Source organism: Ornithorhynchus anatinus, chromosome 4 (genome assembly GCF_004115215.2).
Source record: "Ornithorhynchus anatinus isolate Pmale09 chromosome 4, mOrnAna1.pri.v4, whole genome shotgun sequence".
Lineage (NCBI taxonomy): Eukaryota > Metazoa > Chordata > Mammalia > Monotremata > Ornithorhynchidae > Ornithorhynchus > Ornithorhynchus anatinus.
In genome coordinates, this window is record NC_041731.1 from 18,631,216 (window position 1) to 18,647,151 (window position 15,936).

Below are 15,936 nucleotides of genomic sequence, written 5' to 3' on the forward strand. Positions count from 1 at the left end.
AGATGAGTAGAGAGGGCGGAGTTGAGAGCGGTAACTTGATCATCAAGAGTGGGAAGAGAGGATGGGGGGCAAGGTGGGGAGAGATGCTTTTGGAGAGATGGATGGGATCAAGAGAGTGGAGATCTCTGTTGGGGAGTAGTACAGATTTGCAGGGGGAGAGAGTGTGAGAGGGGAAGCAGGTGAGAAGGTTATAGTCTGAGAGAGGGATTTCAGAGTTGGTGAGGGAGGAGATAGTGCAGCAGTAGGAGATGATGAGATCGAGGGTGTGACCAAGTTGGTGAGTGGGCGAGGTGTGGTGGAGCAGGAGGTTGGCAGAGTCGAGAAGCGATAGCAGGCGGGCGGCAGAGGAGTCACTGGGTACATCCATATGGATGTTGAAGTCTCCGAGGATCAGCGTGGGGAGAGGGAAGGCGAGACGGAAGGTGAGAAAGGGGTCAGGGGGTTGAAGAAGTCAGTGGTGGGACCAGCAGGGAGGTAGATGACGATTTTCCACCTACACTCACTACTTTGGAGAACTCAGTCTCTCCCATGACTTCAACTACCACCTCTATGCAGATGATTCCCAAATCTACATCTCCAATCCTGATCACTCTCCCTCTCTGCAGTCTCACATTTCCTCCTGCCTTCAAGACATGGTTACTTGGACATCCTGCCATTACCTCAAAGTTAACAAGTCCAAAACAGAACTCCTTATCTTCCCACCCATCCCAGGCCTCCCCTTGATTTTCCCATTACTATACATAGCACTCCCATCTCAGGATTACAGCTGTAGAGTTTCTAGACCCCTACCTGTCTCAGCTCTGGGAGGGAGAGTCAAGCAGAGGCATAACCATTCCATTCCTAGCTTGGGCAGTGGCTAATGAGTGGAAGGCAATCTGCCACAAGCCAAAACTAACCTGTGTTTGGCAGCAGCAGCATGGCAGAGAGTCAAAGGCAGAGACTCAAGTGTACTGTGTGGAAGAAGGCAGTGGTAAACCACTTCTGTATTTTTACCAAGAAAACTCTATGGATACAGTACCAGAATAATTGTAGATGGAAGTGGGGCTTTCTGGGAGAAATGTTTCCATGGAATCACTCTGAGTTGGAAACCACTCGATAGCATAAATCAAGACAATAGACAGCACCACTATCATTCCTGTCTCATCTTGGAATTATCCTTGACTCCTCTCACTCTTTCAACCCATATACTTCAATGGATCATTAAATCCAGTTGGTTCAACCTTCACTACATAGCTAAAATCCACCCTTTCTTCTCCATCCAAAAATGCTACCACATTAATACAAGGACTTATCCTATCCCACCTTGATTACTGGATCAGTCTTCTTGCTGACCTCCTTTCCTACTGTCTCTCCCCACTCCAGGTCATACCTCACTCTGCTGCCCAGATCATTTTTCTACAAAAGTGTTCATTCCCTGTTTCCCCACTCCTCAATAATTTCCAGTGGTTGCCCCTCCACCTCTGCATCAAACAGAAACTCTTTACCATCTGCTTTAAAGTACTCAATGACCTTTCCCTCTCCAACTCCACCTCGATACTCTCCTACTATTACCCAGTCCACACACACTTCACTCCCTTAATGCCAACCTACTCAATGTACCTCTATCTCATCTTTCTCACCAGTGACCTCTTGCCCACATCCTTCCTCTGGCCTGGAATGCCCTCCCTTTTCATATCTGGCAGACTGTTACTCTCCCCACTTTCAAAGCCTTATTTGAAGGCACATCTCCTCCAAGAAGCCTTCCCTAAGTAAGCCTTCATTTCCTCTTTTCCCACTCCCTTCTGCATCACCGAGCCCCATGACACAGCACTTATGTGCATATCCATAATTTATTTATTCATCTTACTGTCTGTCTTCCCCTCTAGACTATAAGCTAATTGTGGGCATGGAATGAGTCTGTTATATTATTGTGTTATATTCTCCCAAGTGTTTAGTACAGTGCTCTGCACACAGTAAGCACTCAGTAAATATGATCGACTGGGAGAATGGCATAGAAAATAATAGGGAGAAGAAAATGGAAGAAAAATTCAGCAAGTTGGAGACGATAAAAGGATATGGAAAATGTAATGGAAATTAAAGGAAATTAAATGGAAAATTACAAAGAAAAACAAAGAGTATTCATTTGTTGAGTACACTGGGTGCAGTTCACTGTACTAAGTACTTGGGAATGTACAACACAGTATGATGCATTCCCTGCCCAAAAAGAGCTTGCATTCTAACCAGGGAGACAGTGTCTTCTTATTCAATTATGCTCTCCCAAGCATTTATTACAGTGATCTGCTCATAGAAAATTATCAGTAAATATCATTGATTGACTTAAAAGTAATTACAACTAGATTAATCAAAATAAATGTGACTATACAACTGAATAGCCATATACTCACTAGAGCTGACAGTGTATGTAAATAAATACATGTGCTAGGCATGGCTAATGGGTTTGTACAGTTTAAGGTATTGGGAAGTCAATGGGTAAGGTTTGTTGGAAGAGGTGGTATTTTAGGAGGGCTCTGAATGTAATAGTGATAATCTCATGGATTTGAGAAGTTGGGGAGTTTGAGGATGTGGTATGCATTTCCCACTGGAATTCCTTTCCTAAAGTTTAATGTAAAATCATGAATCTTTCATTTTGCAGACCCTTGCACGAGGGAAGATTCAAGTGAAATATACAATGGGACCTTGATGCTTTCTCACTGAACCAGTCCCTGGATGGGTGTTTATGTACTGCCCTCCCACAGAGTAAAATGGTGGGGATTTGTTTAAGAGGACAAGAAATAGCATTTCAACTTATTAGACTTCCATAATCAATCAGGAAAATACTTAAATATCTTGTTCCATAGAGAACAACAATAGATAATTCACAAGCTTCCCCATTATTCAGTAAATGTATTCTACATTTGTAATTAAAATTGCTCTGTTGTTTACTCTCAGAACTCTCAGAGGAATTTCAGCTTTGAAATTCTGTCATAAAGAGAGCTGGAAAATAAAAGTGCCTGCCTTATTTGCATGGACTTTTAAGAAGGTCATCTCACTTTAACTGCTTGCACATCCAAACTTCAGTGGTCACATTCTCCCTGATGAAATTTATTAAATATAAATTGTTCTTTCTTCAGATGACAACAGCTTATTTTGAGGATAAAAGTGAAAAGGAAAGAATACAAAACAGTAAATCCCTCAAAGAATTGTAAAAAAAAAACAAAAAAAAAACCCCAACAAAACAATAGAATTAAAAATTTCATCGGAAAAGACTGGAGATTTATTGCATTGGGATTTCAAATAAGGAAGGGTCTAAGATTTCCATAATAGTAATAGTAATAGCATTTATTAAGCTCTTACAGTGTGAAGACACTTTACTGAGGACTGGAAAAAAATTTACAAGTGAAAATTGGACACATTATCCATTCAAGAGACCCACAATCTGAGAATAAAGGAGGGAAGAGATGATGGAAAACAGACATGAAAAGAAACCCAAAACCATAAAACACAATATACAGGGCAAGTGTAATGATATATATATAGCAAGACTGAAAGGGCAGGGTGTCTGAAGGAAGAAAGTTTTGTTTTCTTTGTGCCTCAGAGTCCAACAGGCCCAATTAGGGACATGTTCACAATCAAACAACAGCCACAACCTTCTCAACATTCAGAAAGTTGAGAGTGTGTCACCCTCTTGGCTAGAGAAGGAGGATGTGTTTGTGTGTGTGTGTATCTATTGCAGGAATGGCGGGGGGTCGTTGGGGAAGGAGCAGTCCTCTTTCTCACATCACACTTCAGGTCCACAGGGTTGGGTGTAAGAGGACTGACACTGGATAAGCTGTGAAAAATGAAAGGGGACAGGGAAGGAAAAAGATTAACAGTCAATATGAAGTTTCTACCCTCTTACTTTATGATGTCAACCTGTGATGGAATATCTTCTAAAACTAAGAGTTTCTTGAGAACACACCCAGGGGAACCTGAGCTGGAGAATGCTCAAAGGACCCAAGATGTCAGCCTGAGCCAGAGAACAGGCCAAGAAGATGGGACGTTGAAAACTTTAACCATCAACTCAGCAGTTGACAACTTGTTAAAACTCTCTCATTTACTCTAATGCTTTCTCCAGGTGGGAGGTGCTCCATTCACACCCACTTGAAGAACCTGCATTAGTTGCTGGATAGTCCAGATTAATTGCTATGACTCCAGACTTTCTTTCTTAAAAGACCTGACTTCCCCATGTCCTCTCAATACCCTCCCTCTAATCACCCCACCCTGTCCCACTCTCCCACACCAGACCCACTCAGTTTACTCCCATCCTATCCCAATCCTTCCCCCATTCCCTCTCCCATCCTCCTCCTAATTCCTGTCCCTCTTTCCCAGAACTGACCCTCTCCCTCCACCTCATGCCAGCCCCCATCAGCTCACTCCCAACAACCTTTCTGCTGCCTTCTTCTTCTCACTCATCAACTCCACTGACTTCCTCTTCCATCATACCAGACCGACTCACCAACTTGGCCACCTGCTCTATCTTATCAGCTATACTCACTGTACCCTCTCAGGGTTGCACCTGGAGACTTTCCAATACTCTACCAGTCTCGACTACAGGAGGGAGACTACAGAGACATACCCGTTCCATTCCTAGCTTGGGCAGTGGCTAGTGAGTGGAAGGCAATCTGCCACAAGTCAAAACTCAGCAGCAGCATGGGAAAGAGTCAAGGGCAGAGACTCGTTTACTGAGCAGAATGAGGCAATGGTAAACCACTTCTGTATTTTTACCAAGAAAACTCTACGGATACATTACCAGAATGATTGCAGATGGAAGTGGGGCATTCAGGGAGAGGTGTCCATGGTGTCGCTGTGGACCTGAAATGACTTGACAACAACAATACTCACCATACAACCTCTACCTCACTAACTGAAACAAAACCTCCTGACCTGCCTTCTCTCCCACATAAAGTCCGAGCACCAATCTATCCTGTTTCCCCACCAAATCTCCAATCTTTTGACTCCCTCCAATTTTTTAAAGTCATCATGCCCCATCTGAACTCCATTCCCAAACTACCATCTCTTGACACACAAATCCACAGCCTCAACACCTGAACTCAATTCCCTCTCTCCCAGTCCTCGGATAATCTCATACTACCACCCACAGCCCTGGATCACCTTCTGCTCTTGTGCATGAGCTGCGGAGCATTGCTGGCAATAATCTAGACACCAGGCTGACCACTTCTGCTTCAAATTCCTTCTCACCTGCTTTAATTCTACACTCTCATCCACCCAGAAATAATACTGCAACTTCCTCATTGACTCCCAAGCTCACTGCCCATGGCAGCTGTTTCATACCTTTAACTCCCTCCTCAAACCCCCTTGTCCTCTTGCTACCCTATCTCCTGCCCTTAATGACCTGACTGCATAGTGCATCAATAAAATTGAAACCACTAGATGTGACCTCCCAAAAGTCTCCCAGCTCCTCTCTAGTCCCTTCCTCTTCCAGCCTTCTCTTCAACTCCTCCATCCTCCCTTCCATCTTTACATCCTTCTTTTGTTCCCAGCAATATTTCAAGAGATCTCCCACTTCTCAAATTCTTCTCCCTTTACCTCTGGTTCTCAGCCCATCCCTTCTTGCTTTATCAAAGCAATTGCCCCCACCCTTTTCCCAAATGTCTCCCTCATTACTATCAAGTATGTCCATGTATCTCCTACAGTACAAACACTCTCCCTTGACTTCCACAGAATCCTTCAGTTATCGCCCCATCTCCATTCATACCATTCATCTCCAACTCCTTAAGAGAGTTGTTTACACTTGCTGCCTCCACTTCCTCTCCTCCAACTCTCTCCTCACCCCCTCCATTCTGGTTTCCACCCCCTTCACTCTATGGAAATGGCCCTCTCTAAAGTCATCAATGACCTTCTTGCCAAGTCCACTGCCCTGTAATCCATTCTAATCCTCCTCAACCTTACCGCTGCCATAGACTCTGTGGACCTCCCCCTAATCCTGGAAATATTATCTAACCTTGGATTCACCAAAACCATCCTCTCCAGTACTCCCATCTCTCTGACTGCTGCTACTCAGTCTCTTTTGCATTCTTCTCCTCTGCTCCCCAATCATTTAACTGTGAGTGTTCTTCAAGGCTCATTTCTAGGTGCCCCCTCTATTCTCCATCTACATCCACTACCTTGGAGAACTCATTGACTCTCATGACTTTAACTACCATCTCTATGCAGATGATTCCCAAATCTACCTCTCTGGTCCTGTCCTCTCTCCTTCTCTGCAATCTCGCATTTCTTCCTGTCTTCAGGACATCTGTACTGGGATGTCCTAACTACACCTCAAACCTAACGTGTTCAAAACAGAACTCCTCATCTTCCCACCCTTCTCATCTTCCTGTAATCACCATGACTTTTCTATCACTGTAGGCAGCACCGCCATCCTCCCGTTCTATAGCCTTTAACCCTGCCATTATTCTTGAGACATCTAGCTCATCCAACCCACACTTTCAATCTGTTAGAAAACTGTGTTGGTTTTATCTTCATAACACTAGACTCCAACCTTCCCTCTCCATCCAAAAATGTAACATGCTGATCCAAGTACTTATATTTTTCTTTCTTGACCACTGCCTCTACCGTCTTGCTTAACTCCCTGCATCGTCTCTTTCCTCTCCAGTCCATACAGACTCAGCTGTCTCAATCACTTTTCTGAAAAACTGTTCAGTCCCTAATTCCCCACTTCTCAAAAATCTCCATTGGTTGCCCATCCGTCTCTGCATCAAACAGAAACTCCTTACCAATGGCTTTAAGGCACTCAGCTCTCTCTCTAGACCTAACCTCACTGATTTCCTACCATAAACAAACCCACAAACTCCACTCCTCTAACATCAACATTCTCTCTAGACCTCAGTCTCATCTACCCCTCCACTGACCCCTTGCTCATGTTCTCCTTCTGTCCTGGAACTTGCTCCCCCTTCATATCAGGCCACCACTCTTCCCACCTTCAAAATCATCTTAAAAATCACATCTTCAACACGTTTTTCTAGACCCAACCCTACCTACCCTCCCTTCTACATTGACTATGAACTTGACTGTGTAGCCCTTATGCACTTCACTACTCGGCCTAGTCCCACAGTACTCATGTAGGTATTCATATATGCTTCTTGGTCTTTTGGATAAGATCAAGAGTAGTATCTGCTTTAATCAGGTTAGTATCTGATCAGTCCTTGATTTGAAGATGATGTAATAAACAGATTTTGGGAGCAGGGAGCTGGGTCAGAATCTTCCTCTGTCCTCACCACTTAATGGCCTGGTAATACAGTACTTCCAGGGTAGGTATCTTTACCTTTGGGGAATTTTCAGATTATAAATGAAAGAGGTAATGTTAACTTAGGTCACACTTTGTTGGGCCCTTGTTCTAACTGGTATGATGTTCACATGGGGCAGTGTTAATGTTTTTAGTTTGATCTGCAGCTTTGGAAATCAGGTATCAATGGCCCTGTCCCCAAAGCTGGCTGGAGGACCACTCAAGCTCCGCATGAGGACCACACATCTTGGAGCAGATCCAACAGGTTTCTCCCCAGATGGGTTCACCCCAGATGGTGTCTATCTGCCCTCACCACTGGGCACTGGCTCCTCTCCTGGATCCTATTCTAAGGAGGGGAGAGTATTGGACTCCCATTTTCCCACCTTGGTTTGGACTCCCACTCTCATTTTCATGTCCCCTCAATTCAAATCCCAACAATGCTGGATGTTTTTGAGGCTAGAACCACATTTTGTGGAATCCAGAAATTGTCTCTCACCCAGGTAATTTTCTAGATTAATATTTTCCAAATGAGCCCAGGGAATGGAATTCTGCAGTGAGAGTCATTCCCCTTTTGAAAAATCAATCCTCCAGAGTGGGGCTAGGGGCTTAGCTGACTGAGAGAAAAAGCTCTCCCTGAAGGCTTCTCTGGAGGCCAGAGCTGGCAAGGAGCTCCCCCTCCCCGCTCCCTGGTCCTCCTGCCCCGATGCAGGCAAGTCCAGTTTCAAATGGGAGAGGCATTTCTCTGAGCAGGGAAAGGTGCAGGTTCAGCCTACTACTGGATGACAGATGCTGGGGGAGCTGAAAGCAGACTGAGCTGGACCCAGCAGGAATTGGTACCCTGGAGAGCATTCTCTTTGCCCACAGTGGGCTCAGAATACAACTTGCTAAGTCCCATCACCAAAACCAGATGGACACGTTTTCCTCTCCCCTCCTCTCCCCCTCGAATTTCACCCATCTGTCCCAACACTTCCCAGCCCTTGGCTGGATAAGATGTTCTGATCAGCTCTCCCCTGCCCTGCTTTCCCCCTCTTTCTCCTGGCTATCTCCAGCTCTCAGCTCATCCATTAACTGACAGAGTATGGTGCATATGGTGTGTGTATGTGTGTGTGTGTGTGCGCGCGTGCATGTCCATGGTTGGGGAGCATTCTGATCTCCCAAAGCTCCTGGGGAAGCCTGTAACTCTGCACATTTGGCAACCTCTAACCCACTTCCCTCGGCCTTAGTGGTAAATCCCAGGCCATGAAACTCTGAGTCTGGCCCTCCCTTTGTGCATGCCTCCTTCAGCCTTCAGTTTCCCATCTGCTTTATTCCTCTGGGCCTCTCCCTCTGGTCCCTCTCAGCACTCAGTGTCTCTCTATCTCTGTATGTTGCCCACTTCTCTATATCTTCCCAATCTCTGTGAGCCCTCCCTCTTTGTGTGTCACCCCATCTCTGATACTTTCACATTATCTCTGTCTACTTCTCTGATTCAATTATATTTTTGGAACATTTCTCAGGATTCAGATCACTCAATCAATCATATTCATTGAGCACTTACTGTGTGCAGAGCACTGTACTAAGCACTTGGGAGAGTATAATACAACAGAGCTAATAGACACATTCCCTCCCCACAATGAATGTACAGTCTAGATCTCTTTGCCTCTCTAATTTTCTTTCTCTATGCTTCCATGTGTGTCTCTGTCATCTCCCTGTCCCTTTCCAGCTCTGTTTTCCCATTTCTCTTCTCTCTTTGTGTCTGTCTACTCCCTGGGATCAATGTCTCTGAGCCTTTCTGAGTGTCTGTTGGTTTTCAGTGAGGGAGGTTTCTGTCTTCTGTTACTCCAAGGGTGGAGGCAGCGTCAGGAGAAGGCTAGAGGGAGGCAATGTGGCTCCACCTACTCTAGAAACAACAAAACTCCCCTGAGGTTAAGGATACTGCAGGGAGTGGAGGACCCAGGGTGAGACCATCCTCCCTCACAGTTGGCCCAATATTTAGGACTCTCTCATGATGGGAATGGGAGTTGGAGGGTCAAGATTATGGAAAGAGAAATGGACAAGCACAGGAAAAGCATAGGTCAGAGGGTGTCTGAGGGAGAGAAAGAGACACACTGAGCAGTAGAGTGGAAGAGAGACAAAGGGAGTCAGAGAGATGAGAACACCCAGAGATACAGAAAAAGTGGGGGAGAAGCAGGACTCAGAGTGGAATTTCTTAAGCCCTTAACATATGCCAGATACAGTACTAAGTGTTGAAGTGGATACAAGGTAATTAGGTTGTACCCAGTCCCCATCCCACATAGGGCTCGCAGTCTTAATCTCCTAAAGATGAAGTTACTGAGGCACAGAGAAGTTAAGTGACTTCTCCAAGGTCACACAGCAGACAAGTGGCATAGCCAGGATTAGAACCCAGGTCCTCTGACTCCCAGGCCCATACTCTTTCCACTATGTCCTAAATATGTGACACTTCTACTTCGGACATCTTTAAAATGAAACTTCTGTTTAGAATTATGATATTTAAACAAGTCTATATAACAGGACTATGGCTTAGAGGAAAGAGCTTGGGCCTGGGAACCAGAGGACCTGGGTTCTAATCCTCCTCTGCCACTTGCCTGCTCTGTGATTTTAGGAAAGACAACTTCTCTTTGCCTTAGTTTCCTTATCTATAAAATGGGGGATAAAAATTCTGTTCTTCCTCATACTTGTATTGTGAGCCTCATGTGGAACAGTCCATCCTGATTATTTTGCATCTATCCCAGTACAATCCTCTAAATACAGTAAACTCTCATTAAATATGATTGATTGATTGCTTAGTACAATACGAGGCACAGTGTAAATACTTAAACACATAGAACAATTTTCTATTTAGAAGTTATGAAAAATATGTTAGTGTTTATGTAATTTGCCTGTAATAATTTTTTGTATCCATAACTACAGTGAATCTCTGGGTTCTCATCCTTCTCTTAGATTGCTGGGATCAGTCAATCATTGGTATTTACTAAGGGCTTACTGTGAACTACTGTGAGCAGGGCATTATGTTGGAGCGTGGGAGGGGATGTTTATGAATCCCAGTTGAACTTTTGTGGTGCTGTCTCTTCTTATAGACCTAGGGTTTCCATTCCAGCAACCTAATTATCTTGTATGCACCTCAGTGCTTACAGTAGTGCCTAGCACATAGTAAGCACTTAACAAATACTATAATAATAATAATAAGTAGCCAGGACCAGCGCGTCAGCAGTGATGACAAGAAGAAAAATTCCCTCACCAAACCCACACATCTCTTCTCTCTGTCCTGAGTGGCAGAGGTCACAATGGTGGGAGCATGTGGTCAGGGTAGGGGGGCAGGCTGTGGGAAGAAAAGGAAGCTGCAGCACTTTTCCAGAATCTCATCTCTCTGGGGGACTCTTCCCTCCCTGCCTTTTTCTTGGTCTCCTCTCCTCTATTCCTCCTCTTGTTCCTTAGCAGAGTCACCTAGTAAACAGTGATGTGTGTTGTAGCCTTGTGTAAGTAATCAGTAAATATCATTTATAGATTGATCCTGGAAATGATAATTGCCATTTAAAGTCTATTTGAAGTTAACATATGAAAACTAGTCTGCCATACTAATTGTTCAGCAAAAGATGGCTCCTCTTTCACCGGAGGCAACTACCTGCTCTATGGGGAGACAGTTGCTAGACTGGGCCTGGAGATGATAATTTTGCTCAGTGCTAAGCTCAGATCGCTTATTAATTAATAATGTTGGTATTTGTTAATGCTTACTATGTGCCAGGCAGTGTACTAAGTGCTGGGGTAGATAAAGATTTGTCAGGTGTATTCATTCTGTGTGCAGAGCACTGTACTAAGGGCTTGGGAAGTACAATTCAGGTTGGACACAGTCCCTGGCCTGCATGGGTTCACAGTCTTAATCCCCATTTTACAGATGAGGTAACTGAAGCACAGAGAAGTTAAATGACTTGCCCAAGGTCACACAGCAGACAAGTGGCAGAGCTGGGACTAGAACCCAGGTTCTTCTGACTCTCAGCCTCATGCTCTATCCACTAAGTCATTCTGCTTTTCTAGTTCAGAGGCCAGCTGGCAGTCACTTTAGATTATTCCTGATGAAGGTAATCAATCAATTGTATATATTGAGTGCTTACTATGTGAAGAGCACTGTACTAAGCACTTGGGAGAGTACAATGCAATAGAGTTAGTGGGACATTCCACACCCACAAGGAGCTCACAGTCTGAAAAGGGAGGCAGACATTAAAATAAATATAGAAATTACAGATATATGCAAAAGTGCTGTGGGGCTGAGTTGTGGGGGTAGTTAATGTCAAGTGCTTAAGGGTACAGATGGGTGTGAATATGTGAGAAGGAAAGGAATGGGAGTCGAGGAAACTATAAAGAGAGATGAGGAAGAAGAAAGTCCCTCTTAGAGTCAGAGAAGGGTCTTAGTAATTTTGGATATTTGGAATGTCAAGGAGAGCAACTAACACTCCAGCCCTTCAGGACATCTCCCCTCACCTTTGAAGGCAGATTGCTGAACTCTTGGTCTGACTCAAAGATGACTTTGCCTGTGCTGTTATGTTTCTGCAATAATTGCACTCTGTTTTGACCTTACCATAAAAGCTATTTCTTTTGAGCAATTTCTCACAAAAAACAATTTTAACCCATTGTTAAAAATACAGGCATTTCTAAATAGACTCAGAAAAATTACAATTATTTCAATTTTATTTATTGAGTAAACAAACATTAAGATCAGACAGGTGATTTCTGCTTGGCAAACTCTCAGTAAACTATAAAATACTAAAACAGAAAACATAGTTGTAGGCTGAATTTTCTTTCATTGTCCATTTTCAACTTCTGAGGAGCACATATTCTCCTCAAAAATATGTCATACTATGATCAGAGAAAAATAGCTATGGAATTTCACTTTATTCTGGAAAACAAAACACATTGCTTGAACACTATTCATCATTTTTGGAATTGTGTTCATATGGGGTCAATCATTCATCTCTATTTTTATGTGGATTTGTATTCATAAATGATGCTGTCCACCTGTCCTTAGAATCATATATTAAATAAATAGGAATGGGATATTCAAAGATAATCCTTCTGAAAAGAATGGGTGTCTGAATTCTCCTACAGTTTGTCATTTTTACAAAAAAGATTTTTAGGAATCATTGAATATCCTTTCCCACATCATTACTCCAAGTTAATCACAAAGACTCAACTCACTGTGGACTAAAGAGGAAGACTACGGGGTGGGGGTTCCATAAGAACCAGTGTACATGAAATAGGCTGAAATTCATTTCCTTTTCTTGATTATTCTCCCATATTCTGATGTTGGATAGATCTTCAGATTCAGGAATTGCAACATTAAAGATGAAATCAAGGCTGACAATTTAATTATTTTACCAACTATTCATTCATTCATTCAATAGCATTTATTGAGCGCTTACTATGTGCAGAGCACTGTACTAAGCTCTTGGAATGTACAAGTTGGCAACAGATAGAGACAGTCCCTGCCATTTGACGGGCTTACAGTCTAATCGGAGGAGACAGGCAGACAAGAACAATGGCAATAAATAGAGTCAAGGGGAAGAACATCTCGTAAAAACAATGGCAACTAAATAGAATCAGGGTGACGTACATCTCATTAAACAAAATAAACAAAATAAATAGGGTGATAAAGATATATGCAGTCGAGCGGATGAGTACAGTGCTGAGGGGGTGGGACGGGAGGGGGGAGGAGGAGAGGGAAAGGGGGGAAAAGGAGAGGGAAAGGGGGGAGAAGAGGGTTTAGCTGTGGAGAGGTGAAGGGGGTAGAGGGAGCAGAGGGAAAAGGGGGGAGCTCAGTCTGGGAAGGCCTCTTGGAGGAGGTGAGTTTTAAGTAGGGATTTGAAGAGGGGAAGAGAATTAGATTGTCTGAGGTGAGGAGGGAGGGCATTCCAGGACCGCGGGAGGACGTGGCCCAGGGGTCGACAGTGGGATAGGCGAGACCGAGGGACGATGAGGAGTTGGGCAGTAGAGGAGCGGAGCATGCGGGGTGGGCAGTAGAAAGAGGGAAGGGAGGCGAGAGGTAGGAAGGGGCAAGGTGATGGAGAGCCTTGAAGCCTAGAGTGAAGAGTTTTTGTTTGGAGCGGAGGTTGATAGGCAACCACTGGAGGTGTTTAAGAAGGGGAGTGACATGCCCAGATCGTTTCTGCAGGAAGATGAGCCGGGCAGCGGAGTGAAGAATAGACCAGGGGCCAGAGAAGAGAAAGGGAGATTAGAGAGAAGGCTGACACAGTAGTCTAGCCGGGATATAACAAGAACCTGTAGCAGTAAGATAGCCGTTTGGGTGGAGAGGAAAGGGCGGATCTTGGCGATATTGTAAAGGTGAAACCGGCAGGTCTTGGTAACGGATAGGATGTGTGGGGTGAACGAGAGAGATGAGTCAAAGATCACACCGAGATTGCGGGCCTGAGAGACGGGAAGGATGGTCGTACCATCCACGGTGATAGGGAAGTCTGGGAGAGGACCGGGCTTGGGAGGGAAGATGAGGAGCTTGGCAAATGAGCTTGGCAGATGAGGAGCTCAGTCTTGCTCATGTTGAGTTTTAGGTGGCGGGCCGACATCCAGGTGGAGACATCCTGGAGGCAGGTAGAGATGCGAGCCTGAAGGGAGGGGGAGAGGACAGGGGTAAAGATGTAGATCTGCATGTCATCTGCATAGAGATGGTAGTCAAAGCCATGAGAGCGAATGAATTCTCCAAGGGAGTGAGTGTAAATGAAGAACAGAAGAGGGCCAAGAATTGACCCTTGATGGGAGGGGGAGGAGGCGCCTGCGAAGGAGACCGAGGATGACCGGCCAGAAAGATAAGAGGAGAACCAGGAGAGAACGGAGTCCGTGAAGCCAAGATGAGATAAGGTGTGGAGGAGGAGGGGATGGTCGACAGTGTCAAAGGCAGCTGAGAGGTCAAGGAGGATTAGAATGGAGTAGGAGCCATTGGATTTGGCAAGAAGGAGGTCATGGGTGACCTTAGAGAGAATTGTGATTTTCAGACTACTTATTTTGTCATCAGGCAATAGAACAGCTTTTATTTCAATACAATTCCTGGGAAATCACAATTTGAACCAGCATTAGTGAAACTGATGTGTCAAATTGTCGAGGAATCAAAATTCTCAGATGGATTTTAAACATTTGCCTCTACTTTAGAGTCTCTGTAGAGAAGCAGCATGGCTTAGTGGAAAGAGCATGAGCTTGGGAGTCAGAGGATATGGGTTCCAATCTTGCCTCCACCACTGTCTGCTGTGTAACCTTGGGCAAGCTGCTTAACTTCTCTGTTCTTCAGTTACCTCATCTGAAAAATGGGGATTAATACTGTGAGCCCCACATGGGACAACCTTGAATCTATCCCAGTGCTTAGAAGAGTGCTTGGCACATAGTAAGTGCCTAACAAATACCATAATAATAATAATAATTATTATTATTCATTCTAGCTCCCTCCAACTCCTTTGCTTTAGCTTGGTGGATAATAAAAATGATGGTATTTGTTAAGAGTTTACTGTGTGCTTAGCACAGTTCTAAGCATTGGTATTTACTGAACATCTGAGTTATCTGTCACTATACCCTGCCACCCTGAACATGATGATCTCCAATGAAATGCACACAGGAAACAAGATCTATGTCACTTATCAGACCTAGTTTTAGAAGAAATCAGATACAGAAGGCAGGAATTCTTCCTTGAAACTCTAACTGTATAACTGTATAAATGTATAAATAGGATTCAGAAGCCCCATGGGCTTGTCAGTTGATGGGAAGGAGGCAGATAAGGGTGTGGAGGGATGAGGGAGGGAGGCCACACAGTCTGATGCAGACAATTTATACTTTCTAGTGCAGTTTTTGCAAAGTTTTTAGTCAATCCTTTGGAGAAGCAGCATGGCCTAGCATGCTGCTGGGAGTCAGAAGGACCGGATTCTAATCTAGGCTCCACTGCTTGTATGTTGTGTTACCGCTGACAATTCACTTAACTTTTCTGTACCTCATTTACCTCATCTGCAAAATGGGGATTAAGCCCCATGTGGGACATGGACTGTGTCCAACATGATTATCTTATATCTACCCCAGGGTTTAGTACAGTGCTTGGCACATAGAAAGCACTTAACACTTAACAAATACCATTAAAAAAATCCTTCTCGATGTTTAAAGGTACAATACTGGATCATTTAAGGAACCAGGGGGGATTAGGAGATGATCATTTTTATCATTATTAACACTTGCACATCTCCCAGAGCAAACATGCTACTGATTTACTAGGTTTCTTAAAAGGTAATAGGGCTGTTTTGGGCATTCACTAATGTCCAACCGGGGCAGAACTGGGGCCCCCTGAAAATCTTGCTCAGGAAAGGCCACTTTGCCATGGTGTGGCCCTATCTTCTTGATTTCTGATAGTTGTGGTGCTGGAGGTGGAAGTACAAAATTTTGACTCCAGTGTCCAGCTTCCAGGATGTACACTGTTTTGGGAAGGTGAAATTGGAGACTTTCCCAGTATCACAATGGCCCCCACTGGTTTTTCCTATCCCCTGCTGCTGCCTTGCCCACTCAGCATCTCCAAAATCTGATGTAGCTTAACTAAACCTGTCAACCTTTCATTGGAAGATTTCCTTTTACTTCTCATTTATCTAATTAATTCAAGGAGTCTGCATTCAGTTTTACTGATTTTTTAGGAAATAATAGGT

The 15,936-nt window shown here is 44.1% G+C and overlaps 2 non-coding genes across 2 annotated transcripts; both read left to right on the top strand.

Moving 5' to 3' along the window:
- The first annotated feature begins 4,516 nt into the window (after positions 1-4,516).
- Positions 4,517-4,651, top strand: LOC114811374. Its single transcript, XR_003759078.1, has one exon. It is a non-coding gene; the product is annotated as a small nucleolar RNA SNORA7 (small nucleolar RNA).
- A 2,459-nt stretch (positions 4,652-7,110) lies between these two features.
- Positions 7,111-7,301, top strand: LOC114811569. The gene has a single exon (XR_003759266.1). It is a non-coding gene; the product is annotated as a U2 spliceosomal RNA (small nuclear RNA).
- The last annotated feature ends 8,635 nt before the right edge of the window (positions 7,302-15,936 follow it).